This window comes from Triticum dicoccoides, chromosome 4B (assembly GCF_002162155.2).
Source record: "Triticum dicoccoides isolate Atlit2015 ecotype Zavitan chromosome 4B, WEW_v2.0, whole genome shotgun sequence".
NCBI classification, from domain to species: domain Eukaryota; kingdom Viridiplantae; phylum Streptophyta; class Magnoliopsida; order Poales; family Poaceae; genus Triticum; species Triticum dicoccoides.
Genome location: NC_041387.1, coordinates 117,828,800 through 117,849,311, shown reverse-complemented (window position 1 = coordinate 117,849,311; position 20,512 = coordinate 117,828,800).

Here is a 20,512-nt window from a genome sequence, read left to right as displayed (position 1 = left end):
GGGGGGTCCGGGGCGTGCTTATAAAGGCGGGAAGGTGGCTCCGCGAGGCGTGGAGGAGGGGAAACGGAGAGGCGGCGGAGAAGATGACTTGGCCACGGCGGCGGCGTCGTACGTGCGGTGGACTCCCACCTAGAGTCGGGGCGGAGGAGATAGGCGGCTGGTCCGGCTGGGCTTCGGCCCAGTCGGTCCGAGGAACTTTTTTTAAAATACAAAAAACAAAAGGGAAATTTAAAAATGTACAAAGGCATATAATATATCAAAAAGTTTAGAAAAAGATTTTCTACAACTTGAACATTTTTATAATGTCAAATAAAATCCACAAACTTTTTTATTAAAGCAAAGAATGCTACTGATTTATTTAAACTCCAATAAAATCATCTTAAAAATACCAAAATGATTTCAAATTTATTTATCTCCAATTTTCTAATGTATGGAATCATTTTACCCTATTTTCCATATATTATATTCTTGGAGAAAAATAATTTGAATAAAAACGAAATAACTCCAAATTGAAAATAATTTCAAAGGGACTTTAAATTTGATTCTTTTAGACCTCCAACTCATATTTCATATGTTTTGAAAAAGTCATTTTATCTTCTCTCATGAAAATCATTGAGTTGCTTAAAGTTTCTGTATTGAAAATATTTCCAAATGAAATTCAAATCTTTTCAAAACCCTTTTCATTTAATTAAATGGAAGAAGTCATATTATCTTTGCTCTAGGGTCTTGTGATGAAATAAATTTGAATTCATTGAGATCATAAATGCAAGATGAAAGTTTTGGGAAAGTCATTTTATTCCCTCTCACTTAACTTTCAAAAAGTTTCAAATTTCACTTAGTTTCACACAAGCAACCACAACACAATCAAGAAATCAATCAAAACTATTTTTTTAATATAAAATTCCAAAATTTAGAATTTTGGGATGTTACAAACCTACCACCCTTAAAATGAATCTTGTCCTCGAGATTCGGAGAGGCTAGCAAGAAATAGGTTAGGTTCGGGGTCTTCTCAAAATCCATCGATTGTCATAGGGGGTCTGGGGTGCTACCACCCTTAGAAGCATTGTTACTGTTCCATCAATGCTCATATACTCTGTCCTTATTCTTGACAGTGTCGATCTTCTTAGATCTTCAGGATAATTCCTTCTCTGGGCTCTTCCGGTGGTGGCATAACCTTTTCCTGAATTCCTATTTCCATTTCATCTTGGTAAGGTTATTCCATGATTGGGTCTTCTTAGCTGACGGGTCTGGCGCCAATACTAAACAACTATCGATATCTCATGGTGGTCAACAATTTATGGTTTCTCCTGCAGGAAATGGGTCTGGGCTTCATTCTCACTGTATGACTTACATTTGGCAACAACTGCCTTGTACAAAGGGAATAATTGTCATACATTCTAAGGTTCAAACAAGGTTTAATATCACCGTCTCTCTACTATGGGTAAGTCACTCAGATTTACCATCCCATATAACAAGACGAATAATAAGAGTAAGTCGGTATGGTGATCAATCCATCCCGCACCCAAATCATTACCTTGTATATGGTTTAGCGAATATCGCATGCTAACACCCGGTCCTCCTCACAAGCATTGCAGAATTTTTCTTGTCAATGAACTAAGTTCGGATAAATCCATTGATCGTGCAAGTCAAACAAACATCTATCGTTTCTTCACATCTCTCAGGTTTTGCGTAAACTCCTATAAAATCGTCTGTTGATAAAGTTGTAACTTCTTCCAGGGTTTTTCCTTCAGCAAGAGTCTGCTTGCTTCTTGGCAGGTCCTGGGGCCTGTGGGTTATGGCCCATCTCATCACTTGTAAACCTTGAACTCATCATCGGGGCAACGGATCCTTATTCCAACATCCAGCTTCCTAGCATTCTTAAATCAATCCCATGGTACTGTCTCCCTTCCTTCCATTTGTACCAAAGTAAGATGTGATTACTCTAACTCACCATGGAGTTACAACTGCTCCATATTACCAACAGTATACCTCCTTTATATCAAATAGTACTTCATCCCTTCATACTCTTGGGGTATTCCCACTTATTGAGATAAAACTCGTACTTATTTTTGTCCGTAGTCCAGTTCATGGAATATCATTATCTTTTCCAGGGGTCAAGTGTCCTCACAAGGTACTACCACCCTTGAAATGCACAATTTCATCCCTAGACCATATTTCTCATATCCTCGAAAATTGTCAAAATCTTTCTTCATGGAGTAACAACTCATAAAATCCAAATCAATACCAACGATGCTTTATTGATTCTCAAATTACTACAAGCTCCTGCATTTCCATTACATGCCTCAACTCAACACCTCAATATAAAAGATTTGTTCCCACTACTACTACTATATTTCTTTTTTCAACTCAACTATTTCGCACCAATATCTTCATTGGGATAATCTCTGGCAAAGTGCCCTGCTTCATTACGGTATAAACATACTACTTCTGACAAGTATCGTGGTTTCCATGGGATTACATAGCCTCCTTGGGTCCTCGGCTTCCTTTTTGGGCAACCGTTGAAGTAGTGCCCTGAATCTTTGCACCTAAAACATGTGACATGACTCAGGTCCTTCTTTGTACAAATTGGGTTGTTCCTGGTATCCAATCTATTTCCCTTATTGGACTTTTCCGTACCAATCAGGGCTTCTATTTCCTATGGGTCATACTCTACTTCCGCTGTCGGGAATGCTACTAGATCCCCCTTCAGACAATTCTCGGAGATGTGTCCTTCTTCTCCACAAGAATAGCATGACTTGGTGCAGGGTTTAATTGGGTCTTCTTCGGGTGTGTCCTCCACCTCTTCCTTCATCACAGGTTCTTCTAAAATTTCCATGAGGGATCCTTTCATTGCTTCCTTCTTCTGTTGGCTGGTTCTTTGTACCATGGGGTAAATGTGACACTGAACAGGGTAGTGGGTATTCCCTTCACACAAGAAACAAGTAATCTGCCTCGTTGGGCATTCTTCAGTTGGGTGACTTTCTTCACAATGAGGGCATTCATCCTTGTGTTCTTTATGGTTGTGTCCTATTTCTCCACAGAGCTTGCATGCACAAGATTTCTTCATCTCATTTCCATAAGGCTTCATCTTCTGGGACACAACCTGAGACTTTAGCAAAGTCAACTTAAATTCTTCCCAAGTGGTTACTCTTGGCCATCCATTGACAGTTTGGTACATCCTCCACCAAGTAGCAACACCTCTTTCAAAACACCGAAGAGCATGCTGGGCCATAACCTTTTTGGCTATAGTGTCATTCTTCATGTGATCCTCCATGTTCTGAATCCATCGACCCGTCTCCAATTGAGTCATCGGTCCAGATAAAATGAGCTCATCTCCATTCATCCTATATTGGGTCCAGGGGTTTTGGGGTGAGATAAGAGAGATAGGGAGGGATACACACAATACAAACAAAAGTTTTGAAAAGACAGATTTTATTTGTGGCTGTCGGAAAAACATCGAACAAATGACAGCTCACAATCATCGCATCTAACATAGGTATATAACATGGGTTTGGTCTTCTAAAGGTCAATAAATCTTCAAAGTTGCCAAACTCTTCTTGTTCATGTCTCTGATGTGTTCTTTCGATCATGCTTGTCCTTCTCAAGTTCTTTTGCCAGATCATCTCTGTTGACGCGAAGTCTCTCATGACATCCTTTAATATTCTGGAGTTGCGTTCCAAACTTCTGGGTTTCAACATCCTTGGCATGAACCATAGTCCTACTGTCCTTCAGTTCCTGACGAATCTCCGGTATCTCAAGGTTTTGATCCTCTAGCTTGGCTACTTTAAGCTTCTGGGTCCCGAGTTCTTCACAAAATGCTTCCTTGTCAAATATGTCTTCCTGCAGGTCCATCTTAAAATCCTTGATGTAATAATCCAGACCCTGGTGATACACCGGCTAAGGTTAAAACTTCGTCTTTGCTGATAGGTGCTCCATTAGCCTTCTACCATCCAATCCTTCCAAAGAAATGCATTCTTAACTCATCACGGTGACAATAGCATAAGCGAGCGATAACATCATGGATAGCCGTGTTTTAGCCCTTGTCGTTGCCATGAGCTATCATTCCATAATTGATATCTCCCCCCTTAGGGTTTTCTTGACAAAAACTTTTAGTTTTAACGCTTCATATTCCAGTCTCTGACACTTCTTGATCTCAGGTACTAACAGCTTCAATAGTCTGACAAATTCCATAAGGGTAGCCTTCCTAGGTCATACTAATATGGAAATTCTCCAGAACCTTCAATTCTCCTAGTTTTCGGAGTGTTTAACCGTTGTAGTTTCCATCATTGTAATGCACGGTACAAATCCTCTTTATTCCAAAGTGGTCTTAGTTGTTCGATATCTTGTACTTCTAGGAGTGGTCTCATCAGTCGTATCTTCGTGTGGTCAAAAAGGGGAAAGGGGTATGGTCTAACTAAAAGGGAATATTTGATAAATCTTAGAAAAGAAGAGAGGTAAAAGATCTTTTTGAAAATAAAGTTTTTAGAGAAAATCTTTCCTATGGGCTTGCCAGTCTCTAGGGTCACGTCCTACAGTCAACATGTGCTCTGATACCATCTTGTAGCGACCCGACCCGAATGGTCTCTATGCTTAAGTGTCATCCCTGGATCGGTATGCTGACACACACAGTACTTGAGGATTTATAACAGAGGTAAATCACATGTATAAAGTAACGTAAATACTATTACCTCAATCCATATAGCGGAAGTAACAACAAGGTTGTGGATTCCCATCAACACCAATGACAAAGTTGAGTGTAGAAATCATAACCCTAACGTATCACTTACTCATCGTAAGAATCCTGCAACATGAGACATTGCAGCCATGTATGTCAGTACATTGAATGTACTGGCAAATTCACACCAAAGGATAATAATGAATAATAGCTATCAGTACATGCATATTTTGCTGGTGGAATCTCTAAGTTTAATTTTGCATAAAGCCAATTTTTCCCTAGAACAAAGGAATACATTTTATTTAACTACCAAGTTGGTTGAAATTATTGAGAAGGTAACCCCCAACTCAATCCCAAATTAACATGGACAACCCAACAAATTTATTAAGTAGAGTGCTGAGATCAAATCAATAATTCAAGTTCCAGATACTCAAGTTGTCCATAACCGGGGACATGGCTAACCATGATTAGTTTATACACTCTACAAAGGTTTTAGCACTTTTCCCCACAAGACTCGATCGCCTCCGTTGACTTTCTCGCACTACATGATGTTTGATAAACTGATGACCGAGACACAATCTTTCAGAAGCATTAACTCTCTACTCCGGGTAGACAGTACCACCTACATCCCCCTACATCTGCTAGTCCACCTCTTCAAGAGCTCACACAACTTACTCAACTATGCCAGAGCCCATAATGGCTTGTGGCTGCACACGGAAGTTTCTAGCATGAATAATCTTATGACCCCTTTGAGCCTGGATGGCATTCCATAGGAAGAATGACACGGAAACCCCAGGATCTCCTAGGACAACACTGGATTCCCCAGGTGTCCGGGCAAGCCACTGGTATCCCTAGGGTGCCCCAAACCATTCCACCCAGATGTGAATTAAAGTAGCCACCTTAAGTTAAACCCTTAATTAAAATATCTCTCACACATCTTTCATGAATTCTCTCAAACCAAACCACGTCTACGAGCATAGAATAGTAGTATAAGCATCACGTAATAATACCCAAGGGTTTGAATATAAGACAGTAGGTTCCTACCTCATCAACTACTTCCCAGTACCCACATGTTATCAAACCTACTCATGCAATGTTTGAGGGTTTAAATTAATGCATAAAAACTGGGTAATAAAGGGATATGATCAAAGTGTGAACTTTCCTTGTACTGTTGATGAAGATGGTTCGCACTCATAACTCCCGATGGTTCTATTCGTCACACTCCGTTCAATCTATCGTAAGCAAGCAATTGCATACATCAGCACTCATGCAAAAGAATCAAAGAAAATATCTCGGAAAACTTCGAAACCAAGCAAACAACTCTTGCAACAGATTTTTTTTTCTGACAGTACCAAAATTAAGTGAATTTGGCCTAATCATAAATTTAGGTCAAGAGATTCAATTTACAAAAAGAATCAATTAAAACGGAGTTATAAAACTCAAGGAATGAACAAAAGAAGTTTGAACACAAATCTGTTTGAAATCAAATTTTAAACTTTCAAAAATATGTTTAAGTTGTTTTATTGGATAGAGAGGATCAATACGAAGATTTTGGCATTGGTTTCATTGGATTTGGATAAACGAGCAAAAAGTTGTGACCGTTTGAAAACCAGGGGCTAATCTATAAACAATCTATTCACGGATAGGTCCCTGACGTAAATAAACAAAAAAAGAAAAGCCTATCGAGCGAACGCTCGCTAACTGAAACTAAAATAATGAATTCATTCGTTGTGAAGACCTAGCCAGCGAACACTCACTAACTAAAGGAAAACGTTTCAAAAAAAACTAATCGATCTGGACTGTCAAATCCAGATCAGACAGCGTGAGAGGAGCGTGGAGTTACCGCGGCAGCGGCGGTGGTCAACGGCGAGACGGGACAGCGGCGGTGGCTCAGGTCCGGCTGGGGCGGATGCTCCGGTCGTCGAGGAGGGCGGTGAAGTAGTCGGGAAGGGGCGACATGGAGCGGCAGATGCGGTGGTGGCGTCGGCGACGATCGTCGGCGTCGCGGGCGGCTACTGCGGCGAGCGGATCTCGCCGGCGGCGGTGGTTCCCGGCGAGTGCGGCGCGTCGGCGGGAGGAGGAGAAAAGAGGGTCAAGGGGGTCCGGGGCGCGCTTATAAAGGCGGGGAGGCGGCTCCGGGAGGCGTGGAGGAGGGGCAACAGAGAGGCGGCGGAGAGGACGACTCAGCCACGGCGGCAACATCGTACGGGCGGCGGACTCCTGCCTGGAGTCGGCGCGGAGGAGACAGGCGGCTGGGCCGGCTGGGCTTCGGCCTAGTCGGTCCGAGGAACTTTTTTTTAAAATACAGATAAAATAAAATAAAACCAAAAGGGAAATTTAAAAATGTATGAAGGCATATAATATATCAAAATTTTCAGAAAAAGATTTTCTACAACTTGAACATTTTTATAACGTCAAATGAAATCCACAAAATTTTTAATAAAGCAAAGAATGCTACTCATTTATTTAAACCCCAATAGAATCATTTTAAAAATATCAAAATGATTTCAAATTTATTTATCTCCAATTTTCTGATGTAGGGAATCATTTTACCCTATTTTCCATATATTCTATTTTTGGAGAAAAATAATTTGAATAAAACCAAATAACTCCAAATTGAAAATAATTTCAAATGGACTTTAAATTTGATTCTTTTAAACCTCCAACTCGTATTTCATATGTTTTGAAAAAGTCATTTTATCTTCTCTCATAAAAATCATTGAGTTGCTTAAAGTTTCTGAATTGAAAATATTTCCAAATGAAGTTCAAATCTTTTCAAAACCCTTTTTATTTAATTAAATGGAAGAAGTCATATTATCTCTGCTCTAGGGTCTTGTGATGAAATGAATTTGAATTCATGGAGATCATAAATGCAAGATGAAAGTTTGGGAAAGTCATTTTATTCCCTCTCACTTAACTTTCAAAAAGTTTGAAATTTCACTCAGTTTCACACAAGCAACCACACCACAATCAAGAAATCAATCAATACTATTTTTTAATATAACATTCCAAAGTTTAGAATTTTAGGATGTTACATGAAGTCGACACTGGCGCCACGATTTGTCCTTTTTAGGTACCATCACCAGGTTGGCTAGCCAATCCGGATGTTTGATTTCCCTAATAAACCCAACCTCTAATAACTTGGGTAGCTCTTCTCCCATGGCCTGACGCTTGGGTTCGGAGAATCACCGTAGTGTCTGCTTCACGGGTTTAAATCCCTTGATTATATTGAGGCTGTGTTCGGCCAGTCTACGTGGGATGACGGGCATATCTGAAGGATGCCAGGCGAAAATATCCCAATTCTCGCGCAAGAATGTGCGTAGGGCGGCATCCACTATCGAATCCAGCTGTGCTCCGATGGATGCTGTTTTCTTAGGGTCCGTCGGGTGCACTTGGAATTTTACTATTTCTTCGGCTGGCTTGAAAGAGGTGTACTTGGATCTCTTATCAAGGATCACGTCGTCCCTATCCACCATAGCTCGTAGGGTGGTTAATTCTTCTGCCGCTAGGGCCTCAAATAGTGCCTCAAGGGCCAAGGATGCGGTCTTGTTTTCAGCGCGAAGAGCTTTGTCTGGGTCACTTGAGATTGTAATGATTCCATTAGGGTCGGGCATTTTGAGCTTCATGTACCCATAATGGGGTATAGCTTGAAAGCGCGAGAAGGCGTCCCGGTCAAAGATAGCGTGATACCCACTGTTAACGGGGACCACGTGGAAGAGCAACTCTTCGGATCTATAGTTCTCAGGTGTGCTGAACACCACATCCAGTTTGATTTTTCCCAAGCAGTGTGCCTCTCGACTAGGGATAATACCTCGAAAGGTGGTGTTGCTTTTCTCGACGTGTGACCTATTCATCTGCATCTTGTCGAGCGTATCCTGATAGATGAGGTTAAGTCCGCTACCGCCATTACATGAGCACTTTAGTAAGCCCGAAACCATCTACGATGGGGTTTAGTACCAAGGCGGCAGGTGCTCGGACTGACCGAGCCTTTGGTTCGTCTTCGGCCGTAAAGGTTATCGCCGTGTCATTCCATGGGCTTAGTACGGTAACTTGATGGACTTCGGCGAGGTCGCGTAGTGCCCGTTTACGCCGGTTGTTAGAGGAGAAAGTCTCGAACACTGTTAGGATGTTGAAGTTGTCCCTCTCCGGTGAGTATCTTTCTGAGGTTGTGGTGAGGATGGTCTCTCCACTTTTTGCTACCTATCGGAGTACCCAACATGCCCAGAGGCTATGGCTTGGGACTGTGTGCGGAGTAGTATGGATCGGGCAGGGTTTGTCCAATAGTTCGTCAAGAATGGACCTATGTCCCATGAAGGGCTTGTTCTTCCTACCCATAGCCTGATGGTCAGGTGACCCACCGGGGTGTATTCGTTTAGCCCGGGCCGCACTCTGCGTCGTGGTGGCGGGCTCCAGTTTAGTTTTCTGGGACCTCCATATGCTTTCCATCACACAGTACTTTTGTACTACATGCGATAATTCCGTGAAGCTCTGTATGTGGCGATGATCGAGGGCATTCAATATCCCTTCATCTGTGCAGTTACGGTGGAAGACCGAAACTACGACGTCGTCCAAACAGTCCTTGATCTTGTTTTTAACAAGCAGGAATCTGGACCAAAAGTGATGGAACATTTCCTGGTGCTGCTGCCGCACGTACATCAGGTCATATATATATATGGAGGACCTGAGTTGCTTGGAGAGTATAGATTGTGGTGGGTGGGTGGATTAAATTTTCGATCCTGTCCCACGTCCGTGTTCAGAGCCCGTATGGCTTCCGAAGTAACCGGTTCGGGTCCGATTAAGCACGAAGGCTCTTGCAACCCTACATCTAAAACAGAGTCCGGCGGGAGTAAAGTCCCCTCTGAAGGGGAAGTATCCGACTCAAGGGATTCGGGGACCCGAACATACTTGGTCCTCAATACGGGGGAGGGGGGAGTCGTTGGTGGCCGGTTCCTCGATGATCGCCACAAAGTGGGTGATCGGTGGGTTATTAATTTCCCTCTAGTCGGGCTTGAGCTCGATCCGATCATATTCCGTTGAGACCCCCAGGGCAGCGATGCGGTCTAGCAGTTCATTTAAAGACGAAATATCTGCTGGATCCAATTTTTCAGAGTACATGGGGCCAATGCGAGGACGGTGTTCGGCAGCAATGAGAGGAGTTGCGGGCTCGACGGCCGCGCGGGCCCTCATGGTAAAACCGCCGAACCGGAGGATCTCCCCGAAGCCAGTCACCCTCCGGAAATGATATTGTCGTTGATGACTAGGCGAGCCATGGATCACTTTCTGCAGACAACACAACGGAGCTCTCAATGAAAGCACCAATGTCGGTGTCAAAACCAGCAAATCTCGGGTAGGGGCGCCCAAGCTGTGTGTCTAGAGATCGATGGTAACAGGGAGTCAGGGGACACAATATTTACCCAGTTTCGGGCCCTCTTGATGGAGGTAAAACCCTACTCCTGCTTGATTATATTCGATGAGTGTGAAGGTTACAAGATTTGATCTACCCCGATATAGTAATGGCTAACCCTAGATGACTCGCCTATGAAGATTCTGATGATAAGTCCCCTCCTACAGGCTACCTCCTCCAATTTATATACACACCAGAGGAGGTATAAGGTTAGTACAAGGTCGGTTTATCAGGGAAGGAAAAACTCCGGACTCTATTCTTGCCGTCCACGTGTTGAGTAGTCCCATCCAGACATAATTGATGATCTTCAGCTTGATCCTGTACAGCCCATGTAACCCCGCCCATGCTCCTAGGCTGAACACCCGAGGACCCCTAAATCCAAGACTCCCTCTGGGTGCCCCCTGCCCCCGTATGTAAAGGAGGAGAGGGGAGGAAGCCGGCCCTAGGGGCACGCCAAGTGGGGGGAGTCCCACTAGGACTCCTAGTCCTAGTCGCCCCCTTCCTTTTCAATGGATGGGGAAAGAGGGTAGTGGAGGGAAAGAGAGAGGGAGAAGGAAAGGGGGGCCGCGCGCCTCCCCCTTGTCCAATTCAGACTCCCTATCGAGAGGGGTGCCACTTCCTGCGTCCTGGCTCTCCTTTTCCCTATGGCCCAATAAGGCCCATGACTTCCCCTGGGGGTTCCGGTAACCCCTCGGTACTCCGAAAAATTCCCGAACCTCTTCGAAGCCATTCCGCTGTCCAAATATAACCTTCCAATATATTAATATTTACCTCTCGAACATTTGGAGACTCCTCATCATGTCCGTGATCTCATCCGGGACTTTGAACAACCTTCAGTCACCAAAACACATAACTCATATAATACATATCATCATCAAATGTTAAGCGTGCCGACCCTATGAGTTTGAGAACTATGCAGACATGACCGAGACACCTCTCCGGCCAATAACAAATAGCGGAACATGGATGCTCATATTGATTCCCACATATTCTACGAAGATCGTTATCGGTCGAACCGTAGTGTCAACATATGTTATTCCCTTTTTCATCGGTATGTTACTTGCCCGAGATTCGATCATCGATATCTTTATACCTAGTTCAATCTCGTTACCGAAAAGTCTCTTTACTCGTTTCGTAGTGCATCATCCCGTAACTAACTCATTAGTCACACTGCTTGCAAGGCTTCATATGATGTGCATTACCGAGAGGGCCCGGAGATACCTCTCCGATACTTGGAGTGACAAATCCTAATCTCGATCTATGCCAACAAAACAGAAACCTTCGGAGATACCTGTAGAGCATCTTTATAATCACCCAGTTACGTTGTGACATTTGATACACACAAGGCATTCCTCCGGTGTCCGGGAGTTGCATAATCTCATAGTCATAGGAATATATATTTGACACGAACAAAGCAGTAGAAATAAAAATGAACGATCATTATGCTAAGCTAACAGATGGGTCTTGTCCATCACATCATTCCACTAATGATGTGATCCCGTTCATCAAATAACAGCTCATGTCCATGACTAGGAAACTTAACCATCTTTGATCAACGAGCTAGTCTAGTAAAGGCATACTAGGGACACGGTGTTTTGTCTATGTATTCACACATGTATCAAGTTTCCGGTTAATACAATTCTAGCATGAATAATAAACACTTATCATGAATAAGGAAATATAAAATAACAACTTTATTATTGCCTCTAGGGCATATTTCCTTCAATCTCCCACTTGCACTAGAGTCAATAATCTAGTTCACATTGCCATGTGATTTAACACCAATAGTTCACATCTTTATGTGATTAACACCCATAGTTCACATCGCCATGTTATCAACACTCAAAGGGTTTACTAGAGTCAATAATCTAGTTCACATCGCCATGTGATTAACACCCAAAGAGTACTAATGTGTGATCATGTTTTGCTTGTGAGAGAGGTTTAGTCAATGGGTCTGTCACATTCAGATCCGTATGTATTTTGCAAATTTCTATGTCTACAATGCTCTGCATGGTGCTACTCTAGCTAATTGCTCCCACTTTCAATATGTATCCAGATTGAGACTCAGATTCATCTGGATCAGTGTAAAGCTTGCATTGACGTAACTATTTACGACGAACTCTTTATCACCACCATAACCGAGAAATACTTACTTAGTCCTCTTAGGTAACTAAGGATAACTTTGACCGCTATCCAGTGATCCACTCCTGGATCACTATCGTACCCCCTTGCCAAACTCATAGCAAGGCACACAACTGGTCTGGTACATAGCATGGCATACTTTATAGAACCTATGACTGAGGCATAGGGAATGACTTTCATTCTCTTTCTATATTCTGCTGTGGTCGGGCTTTGAGTCTTACTCAACTTTACACCTTGTAATACAGGCAAGAACTCAATCTTTGACTGATCCATTTTGAACTCTTTCAAAATCTTGTCAAGGTATGTACTTATTGAAAAGTCTTATCAAGCGTCTTGATCTATCTCTATAGATCTTGATGCTCAATATGTAAGCAGCTTCACCGAGGTCCTTCATTGAAAAACTCTTGTTCAAGTATCCTTTTATGCTATTCAAAAATACTACATCATTTCCGATCAACAATATGTCATCCACATATAATATTAGAAATGCTATAGAGCTTGCACTCACTTTCTTGTAAATACAGGCTTCTCCAAAAGTCTGTATAAAACCATATGCATTGATCACATCATCAAACCGTATATTCCAACTCCGAGATGGTTCCACCAGTCTACAAATAGATTGCTGGAGCTTGCACACTTTGTTAGCACCTTTAGGATCGACTAAACCTTCTAGTTGCATCATATACAACTCTTCTTTAAGAAATCCATCAAGGAATGCAGTTTTGACATCCATTTGCCAGATTTCATAATCATAAAATGCGGCAATTACTAACATGATTCGGACAGACTTAAGCATCGCTACGGGTGAGGAAGTCTCATCGTTGTCAACTCCTTGAACTTGTCGAAAACCTTTTGCAACCAGTCGAGATTTATAGACAGTAACATTACCATCAGCGTCAGTATTCTTCTTGAAGATCCATTTATTCTCTATGGGTCGCCGATCATCGGGCATATCCACCAAAGTCCACACTTTGTTCTCATACATGGATCCTATCTCAGATTTCATGGCCTCAAGCCATCTATCGGGCACCCTATGGGAGGGGGAACCTCCTGCGGCCTGCCTCTCCTTTCCCCTATGGCCCAATAAGGCCCATGACTTCCCTGGGGGGTTCCGGTAACCCCTCGGTACTCCGAAAAATACTCGAACCTCTCTGAAACCATTCCGATGTCCGAATATAACCTTCAAATATATCAATCTTTACCTCTCAACCATTTCGAGACTCCTCGTCATGTCCGTGATCTCATCCAGGACTCTGAACAACCTTCGGTCACCAAAACACATAACTCATATAATACATATCGTCATCGAACGTTAAGCGTGCGGATCCTACGGGTTCAAGAACTATGCAGACATGACCGAGACACCTCTCCGGCCAATAACCAATAGCAGAACCTGGATTCTCATATTGGTTCCCACATATTCTACGAAGATCTTTATAGGTCGAACCGCAATGTCAACATATGTTATTCTCTTTGTCATCGGTATGTTACTTGCCCGAGATTCGATCGTCGTTATCTTCATACCTAGTTCAATCTCGTTATCGGCAAGTCTCTTTACTCGTTCCATAGTGCATCATCCCGTAACTAACTCATTAGTCACATTGCTTGCAAGGCTTCATATGATGTGCATTACCGAGAGGGCCCAGAGATACCTCTCCGATACTTGGAGTGACAAATCCTAATCTCGATCTATGCCAACCCAACAAACACCTTCGGAGATACCTGTAGAGAATCTTTATAATCACCTCGTTACGTTGTGACATTTGATAGCACACAAGGCATTCCTCCGGTGTCCGGGAGTTGCATAATCTCATAGTCAGAGGAATATATATTTGACACGAAGAAAGTAGTAGCAATAAAACTGAACGATCATTATGCTAAGCTAACGGATGGGTCTTGTTCATCACATCATTCCACTAATGATGTGATCCCGTTCATCAAATAACAACTCATGTCCATGGCTAGGAAACTTAACCATCTTTGATCAACGACCTAGTCTAGTAGAGGCATACTGGGGACACGGTGTTTTGTCTATGTATTCACACATGTATCAAGTTTCCGGTTAATACAATTCTAGCATGAATAATAAAAATTTATCATGAATAAGAAAATATAAAATAACAAATTTATTATTGCCTCTAGGGCATATTTCCTTCATTGATCGCTCGCGGTGTCCCCGTGTCAGTACAACAGACCCTGGGCCTGTTGCGCTGAATGTGCACAGGCACAAGATCAAGATTGAAACATCAGAGAAAGATGAACAAGAGACCAAGAGATTCAAAGAACCAACCAGCAGATAGGGAGGATCCAAGGCCAAGGCAGAAGAGCCAGATATTATCAAGAGAGAAGCCTCCCTTGCCGGGCGGGCGAGCCCGGCAAGGGGCGAGGCCACCCCTAGAAGGAGATGACTAAGGCGTCCCAGCAGGGCCTGCCGGGGCTCACGGAGACTAGGTTCTTCACCGACTACTCCACCATGATGTGTGCTAGAACTACGTCGGTATTTCCCCAAAGAGGAAGGGATGATGCAGTATAGCGACAGTAGGTATTTCCCTCAGTCATGAGACCAAGGTTATTGAACCAGTAGGAGAACCTCCTCACACCACGTAAATAGCACCTGCACACAAATAACAAATACTCACAACCCAACGTGTAAAAAAGGGTTGTCAATCCCTTTTGGGTACAACGCCTCAAGATAGGCAAATGACATGAGTTAAAAGTGGTAGATTGGATAAATAGATCACAGAACAAATAAATTGCAGCAAGGTATTTTGGTATTTTTAGTTTAATAGATCTGAAAATAAATGCAAACGAGAATAGATCACAAAGGCAAATATGATAAAAAGAGACCCGGGGGGCGTAGGTTTCACTAGTGGCTTCTCTCGAGAAAAATAGCAAACGGTGGGAAAACAATTACTGTTGGTTAATTGATAGAACTTCGACTTATCATGATGATATCCACGCAATGATCATTATATAGGCATCACGTCCAAGATTAGTAGACCGACTCCTGCCTGCATCTACTATTATTACACCACACATCGACCGCTATCCAACATGCGACTAGTGTATTGAGTTCATGGAGAAACAGAGTAATGCAATAAGAATGATGACATGATGTAGACAAGATCTATTTATGTAGAAATAGACCCCATCTTGTTATCCTTAATAGCAATGATACATACATGTTGTTTCCCCTTCTGTCATTGGGATCAAGCACCGTAAGATCGAACACATCACAAAGCACCTCTTCCCATTGCAAGATAAATACAAGTCAGCCAAACAAAACCCAAATACCGGAGAAGAAATATGAGGCTATAAGCAATCATGCATATAAGAGATCAAAGAAGACTCAAATAACTTTCATGGATAAAACATATATCTGATCATAAACTCAAAGTTCATCGGATCCCAACAAACACACCACAAAAAGGCTACATCATATGGATCTCCAAGAGACCATTGTATTGATAATCAAGAGAGAGAGAGAGAGATAGAGATAGAGAGAGAGAGAGGAAGCCATCTAGCTACTAACTACGAGCCCGTAGATCTACAAAGAACTACTCACGCAAGTGGTGAACCCCTCCGTGATGGTGTCTAGATTGGATCTGGTGGTTTTGGACTCTACAGCAGCTGGAATTGATTTTTGTCGACTCCCATGGGGTTTCTGGAATTCGGGGGTATTTATAGAGCAAAGAGGCGGTTTAGGGGGCACCCGAGCTGGGCACAACCCACCTGGGTGCACCTGGGCCTCCAAGCGCGCCCTAGTGGGTGCTACCCCCTCGAGGCCAGGTGCTTCCTTGGCCCATTGGGTGTCTTCTGGCCCAAAAAAACCCTCAAGAAGTTTCACTGTGTTTGGACTTCGTTTGATATTGATTTCCTGCGATGTAAAAAACATGCAGAAAACAGCAACTGGCACTGGGCACTATGTCAATACGTTAGTACAAAAAATGATATAAAATGATTGTAAAACATCCAAGAATGATAATATAACATCATGGAACAATAACAAATTATAGATACGTTGGAGACGTATCACACCACGACTCACGTTGTCGATCAGTGCAGTGTCAAGCCCCGGAGTGATTAAGTGGTAGCAATTCACCACATGGCGGACACTTCCTACCAGGGAACCCTATAGACCACACCCGTCCAATGACATGTCAAGCGAGCAGGCGTGGAGCTGGCGAATTGGCCCGGCAAGCCTTGCCGGGCAACCAACAACGTGACACTAAGCGGTGCATTAAATGCATGCTACCAGCCTGTAGAGTTAGGTATGATAACACTGTTTGCTATCATATCAGTGTCTAATGACTAAATTGCCACTGTGGTGACCCCTTAACCTATAAAAGGAGGCACAGGACAACCGTAGAAAGGGTTCGGGTTCATGTGATTAGAAAGCTAGAACACTCGCACCCCCATACACGCGTAGTCGCTGCTGTCCCAAAGCAACCCCTGCCGGGCAAGTGTACTACGCTCCACCACCACCTTTCCACCATCAATCCACCAAAGCAGGAGTAGGGTTTTACGCCTCGTGGTGGCCCAAACCTGGGTAAAACTGCCCGTGCGATCTCTGCCATGCTGCCCTATGTTGGTCTACGCTTTGTGCAACACGCCTCCCCTCTGCCGAACCAGCAAGGGGCGGTCCTGGTCCCATAGGTGGTTATGGTTTCCTGTGACACCCCGATTTTGGTTCTCGATATGTTGGTGCTCTTGTTGGTTTGGCGTTGTCATTCTTGGTTCGGGCTTGGTAGGTTTTAGTTGTGATGTATCCTTTGTTCGAGCCGAGCATCCCTTATGTTTCTGCTCCGAGCACCATGTTCACGCCTGTTTGCGTTCGTGTCATGTGTTGTACCTCTATCTGTACTCATTCTATTCCTTCTATCAATGCAATGATACGCAAGCTTTGCGTATTCGAGAAAAGAAGTTCAACACAACACATAAAAACAAAGGGACAAAAACTCCGGCAAGATACATGGACGCAGGAGTAGCAACAAAGCTCAAAAAATAATACATCAAGACATTGGAGCCCTCAAACATGATCCGACAACTGATGCTATGAAAGAAGCAAAACTCGAGAAGGAGACCAGCCGGAAGGGGAAGCTATGACATTGCCGTCACCTATGCATCCGGAAGAACAGTGCCATCTTGTTCCATCGCTAGAAGGAGCCCTAGCTCCTCGCCCTGGCTTAAAGGGCGCCGCACCGTCGGAGATGGAGTGCTCACCACCCTAGAGCACAGATGGAAGCTGGCACCAAGACAACATAGGGAGGTCTTCCAGCACAGCCACCTCGCCGCATCTAGTTCCTCAAGAGTGCGCTACCGCTAAAGCATGGATCATCACATGACGAGAAGAAGCTGTCATCCACAAAAAATCACCCAACAACCAGCAAAATGAGACCTTGCTCACATGACAGAGCCTCTAGGAGGAAATGATGCCACAACACCGCCACTGCCCAGTCTGGAACATGCCAAACCAAGGGTTTTCACCCAGAGCCCATGGTGGATGGTGGTCACCTACGATGACACCTCCAAGAAGGGAAACACCACACAGGAGCATCGCTATCTGAAAGGATCAAGAAGAGGTGTCTAGGGGGGGGGGGTGATTAGACCCTCAACAAGCAAAAGTAGCAGTTTTTAAGTTCTTCAAGTTGAGGTGGAGTTTTAGCACAAGTTTAAGAATTCACAATATATTTCAAGAAAGCATGGCAAGAGTATAAGCAGTGGGGACAGTAAAGCATGCTAGTTGCAAGAAAGTAAAGGGATGGGATTGGAATGTGCAAACTCAATGAAGACACAAAGATTTTTGGCGTGGTTTTGATAGGTGGTGCTATCGTACATCCACGTTGATGGAGACTTCAACCCACGAAGGGTAATGGTTGCGCGAGTCCATGGAGGGCTCCACCCACGAAGGGTCCATGAAGAAGCAACCTTAACTATCCCACCATGGCCATCGCCCACGAAGGACTTGCCTCACTCGGTTAGATCTTCACGAAGTAGGCGATCTGCTTGCCATTACAAACTCCTTGGTTCAACTCCACAATCTTGTTGGAGGCTCCCAAGTGACACCTAGCAAATCTAGGAGACACTAAGGAAGTCCTGGATTAGGGGGTATCCAGACAGCCGGACTATATACTTCGTCCAGACTATTGGAGCATGAAGATACAAGACTCAAGACTCCGTCCTGTGTCCGGGTGGGACTCTCCTTTGCGTGGAAGACAAGCTTGGTGATCTGGATATTATATTTCCTTCCTTGTAACTGACTCTGTGTAAACCCTAGCCCTCTCCGGTGTCTATATAAACCGGAGAGGTTGGTCCTTAGAAGGCCGATCACGATCACAATCATAATCATCATAGGCTAGCTTCTAGGGTTTAGCCTCTACGATCTCGTGGTAGATCTACTCTTGTACTACTCATATCATCAATATTAATCAAGCAGGAAGTAGGGTTTTACCTCCATTGAGAGGACCCGAACCAGGGTAAACATTGAGTCCCTTGCTTCCTGTTACCATCAGCCTAAGACGCACAGATCGGCCCCCCCTACCCGAGATTCGCCGGTTTTGACACCAACATTGGTGCTTTCATTGAGAGTTCCTCTGTGTCGCCGCTGCGAGGCTGGATGGCGCCTTCAATCGTCAACAACACGGTCCAGGGCGAGACTTTCCTCCCCGGACAGATCTTTGTGTTCGGCGGCTTCGCACTACGGGCCAATTCACTTGGCCATCTGGAGTAGATCGACAGCTACGCCCCTGACCACCATGTCAGGTTCAGAAACCTGAACTACACAACCGATATCCGCGGAGACTTGATCTTCGATGGAATCGGGCCTGTGCCAGGAGCACCGGATAGTCACGATGAGCACAGCTTAGACCTGCTGTCGGACAATGCTCAGGATATCACCCCTGCAGTAGCCCCGGACCTAAATCCGGAGCAGACTGTGTGGCCCAAGGACCGGTGGATGGACCCTGTCCCGCAGGCCGCACACTCATCGGCGGTAGAGCCGAACACATGCCTCACCTCTAAGGAAGCCTGTGAATCAGGACCCCCGGACTCGTATCCGGTTGTAGGTTCCAGTCCGTGCGCTCCCGAGCCCGCCGAGCCTGGTTGGCCTCCGGTAATGGAGTTTACCGCTGCGGATATCTTTTAGCACTCGCCCTTCGGTGATATGCTAAACTCGTTAAAGCCTCTCTCTTTGTCAGGAGGCTCTTGGCCGAACTATGTCCGGCTTGAGTGGGAAGCAGGTGACGAAGGAATTTGTTGCCCACCCACCGCCCACTTCATTGCCATGGTCGATGATCTAACCGACGTGCTTGACTTCGACTTCGAAGACATCGACGGTATGGACGACGATGCAGGAGAAGAACAGGAACCACCCCTCACTGGGCGGTGGACAGCCACCTCCTCCTATGATATACATATGGTGGACACTCTGAAGGAAACCAATGGTGATGAGGCAACGGAGGATAACCCCTCAGGGAGAAAAGCAAAGCATGGGCGTCGTCGGCGCCGCTCCAAGCCCCACCACAGCAATACTAGCCCAGGAGACGAAAACAATCCGGATGGTGCAGAAGAGGAATACAACCCTGATCAGCCTGCCTTCAAGCAGGCCGAGCAGGAAGACGGGCAGGTCAGCCCAGACGAACAGGTGACTGATGGATATCCGGAGGAGGACAACTACATGCCCCTCTCCGAAGACGAGATTAGCCTCGGCGACGACGAGTTCGGCGTGCCTGAGGATCCCATGGTGCAGGAGCGCTTCAAGCGCCGGCTTATGGCCGCTGCAAGGAGCCTGAAAAAGAAGCAGCAGCAACTCCAAGCTGATCAAAACCTGCTCATAGATAGACGGACTGAAGTCCTGGCAGTTGAGGAATACGGACTCGAGCGCCACACGGCTGACCGGCCACCCCGCGGCCGGGATAAAATGGCATATCAGCCCGAATACCAGCCCGCACCCCATGCTAATACACTACGGCCCGGGGCAATAGGCAGGACCTGCAAGATATACTGGAAAACAAAGAAGGACAACCAAGATCGATCTACGGATCATGGGGGCGTGCCCCAGCACGCGACGATGACAGTCACGCCAGATACATTATTAACAAGTCCGGCCGGGCCGAACACAGCCACCCAGACCAATTCGAACTGCGTAGCCACATAGCCCGACACAGAGGCGCCGCGCACCCCCTCTGCTTCACCGACGAAGTGATGGATCAAGAATTCCTAGAAGGGTTCAAACCCGTAAACATTGAATCATACGATGGCACAACAGACCCCGCAATATGGATCAAAGATTT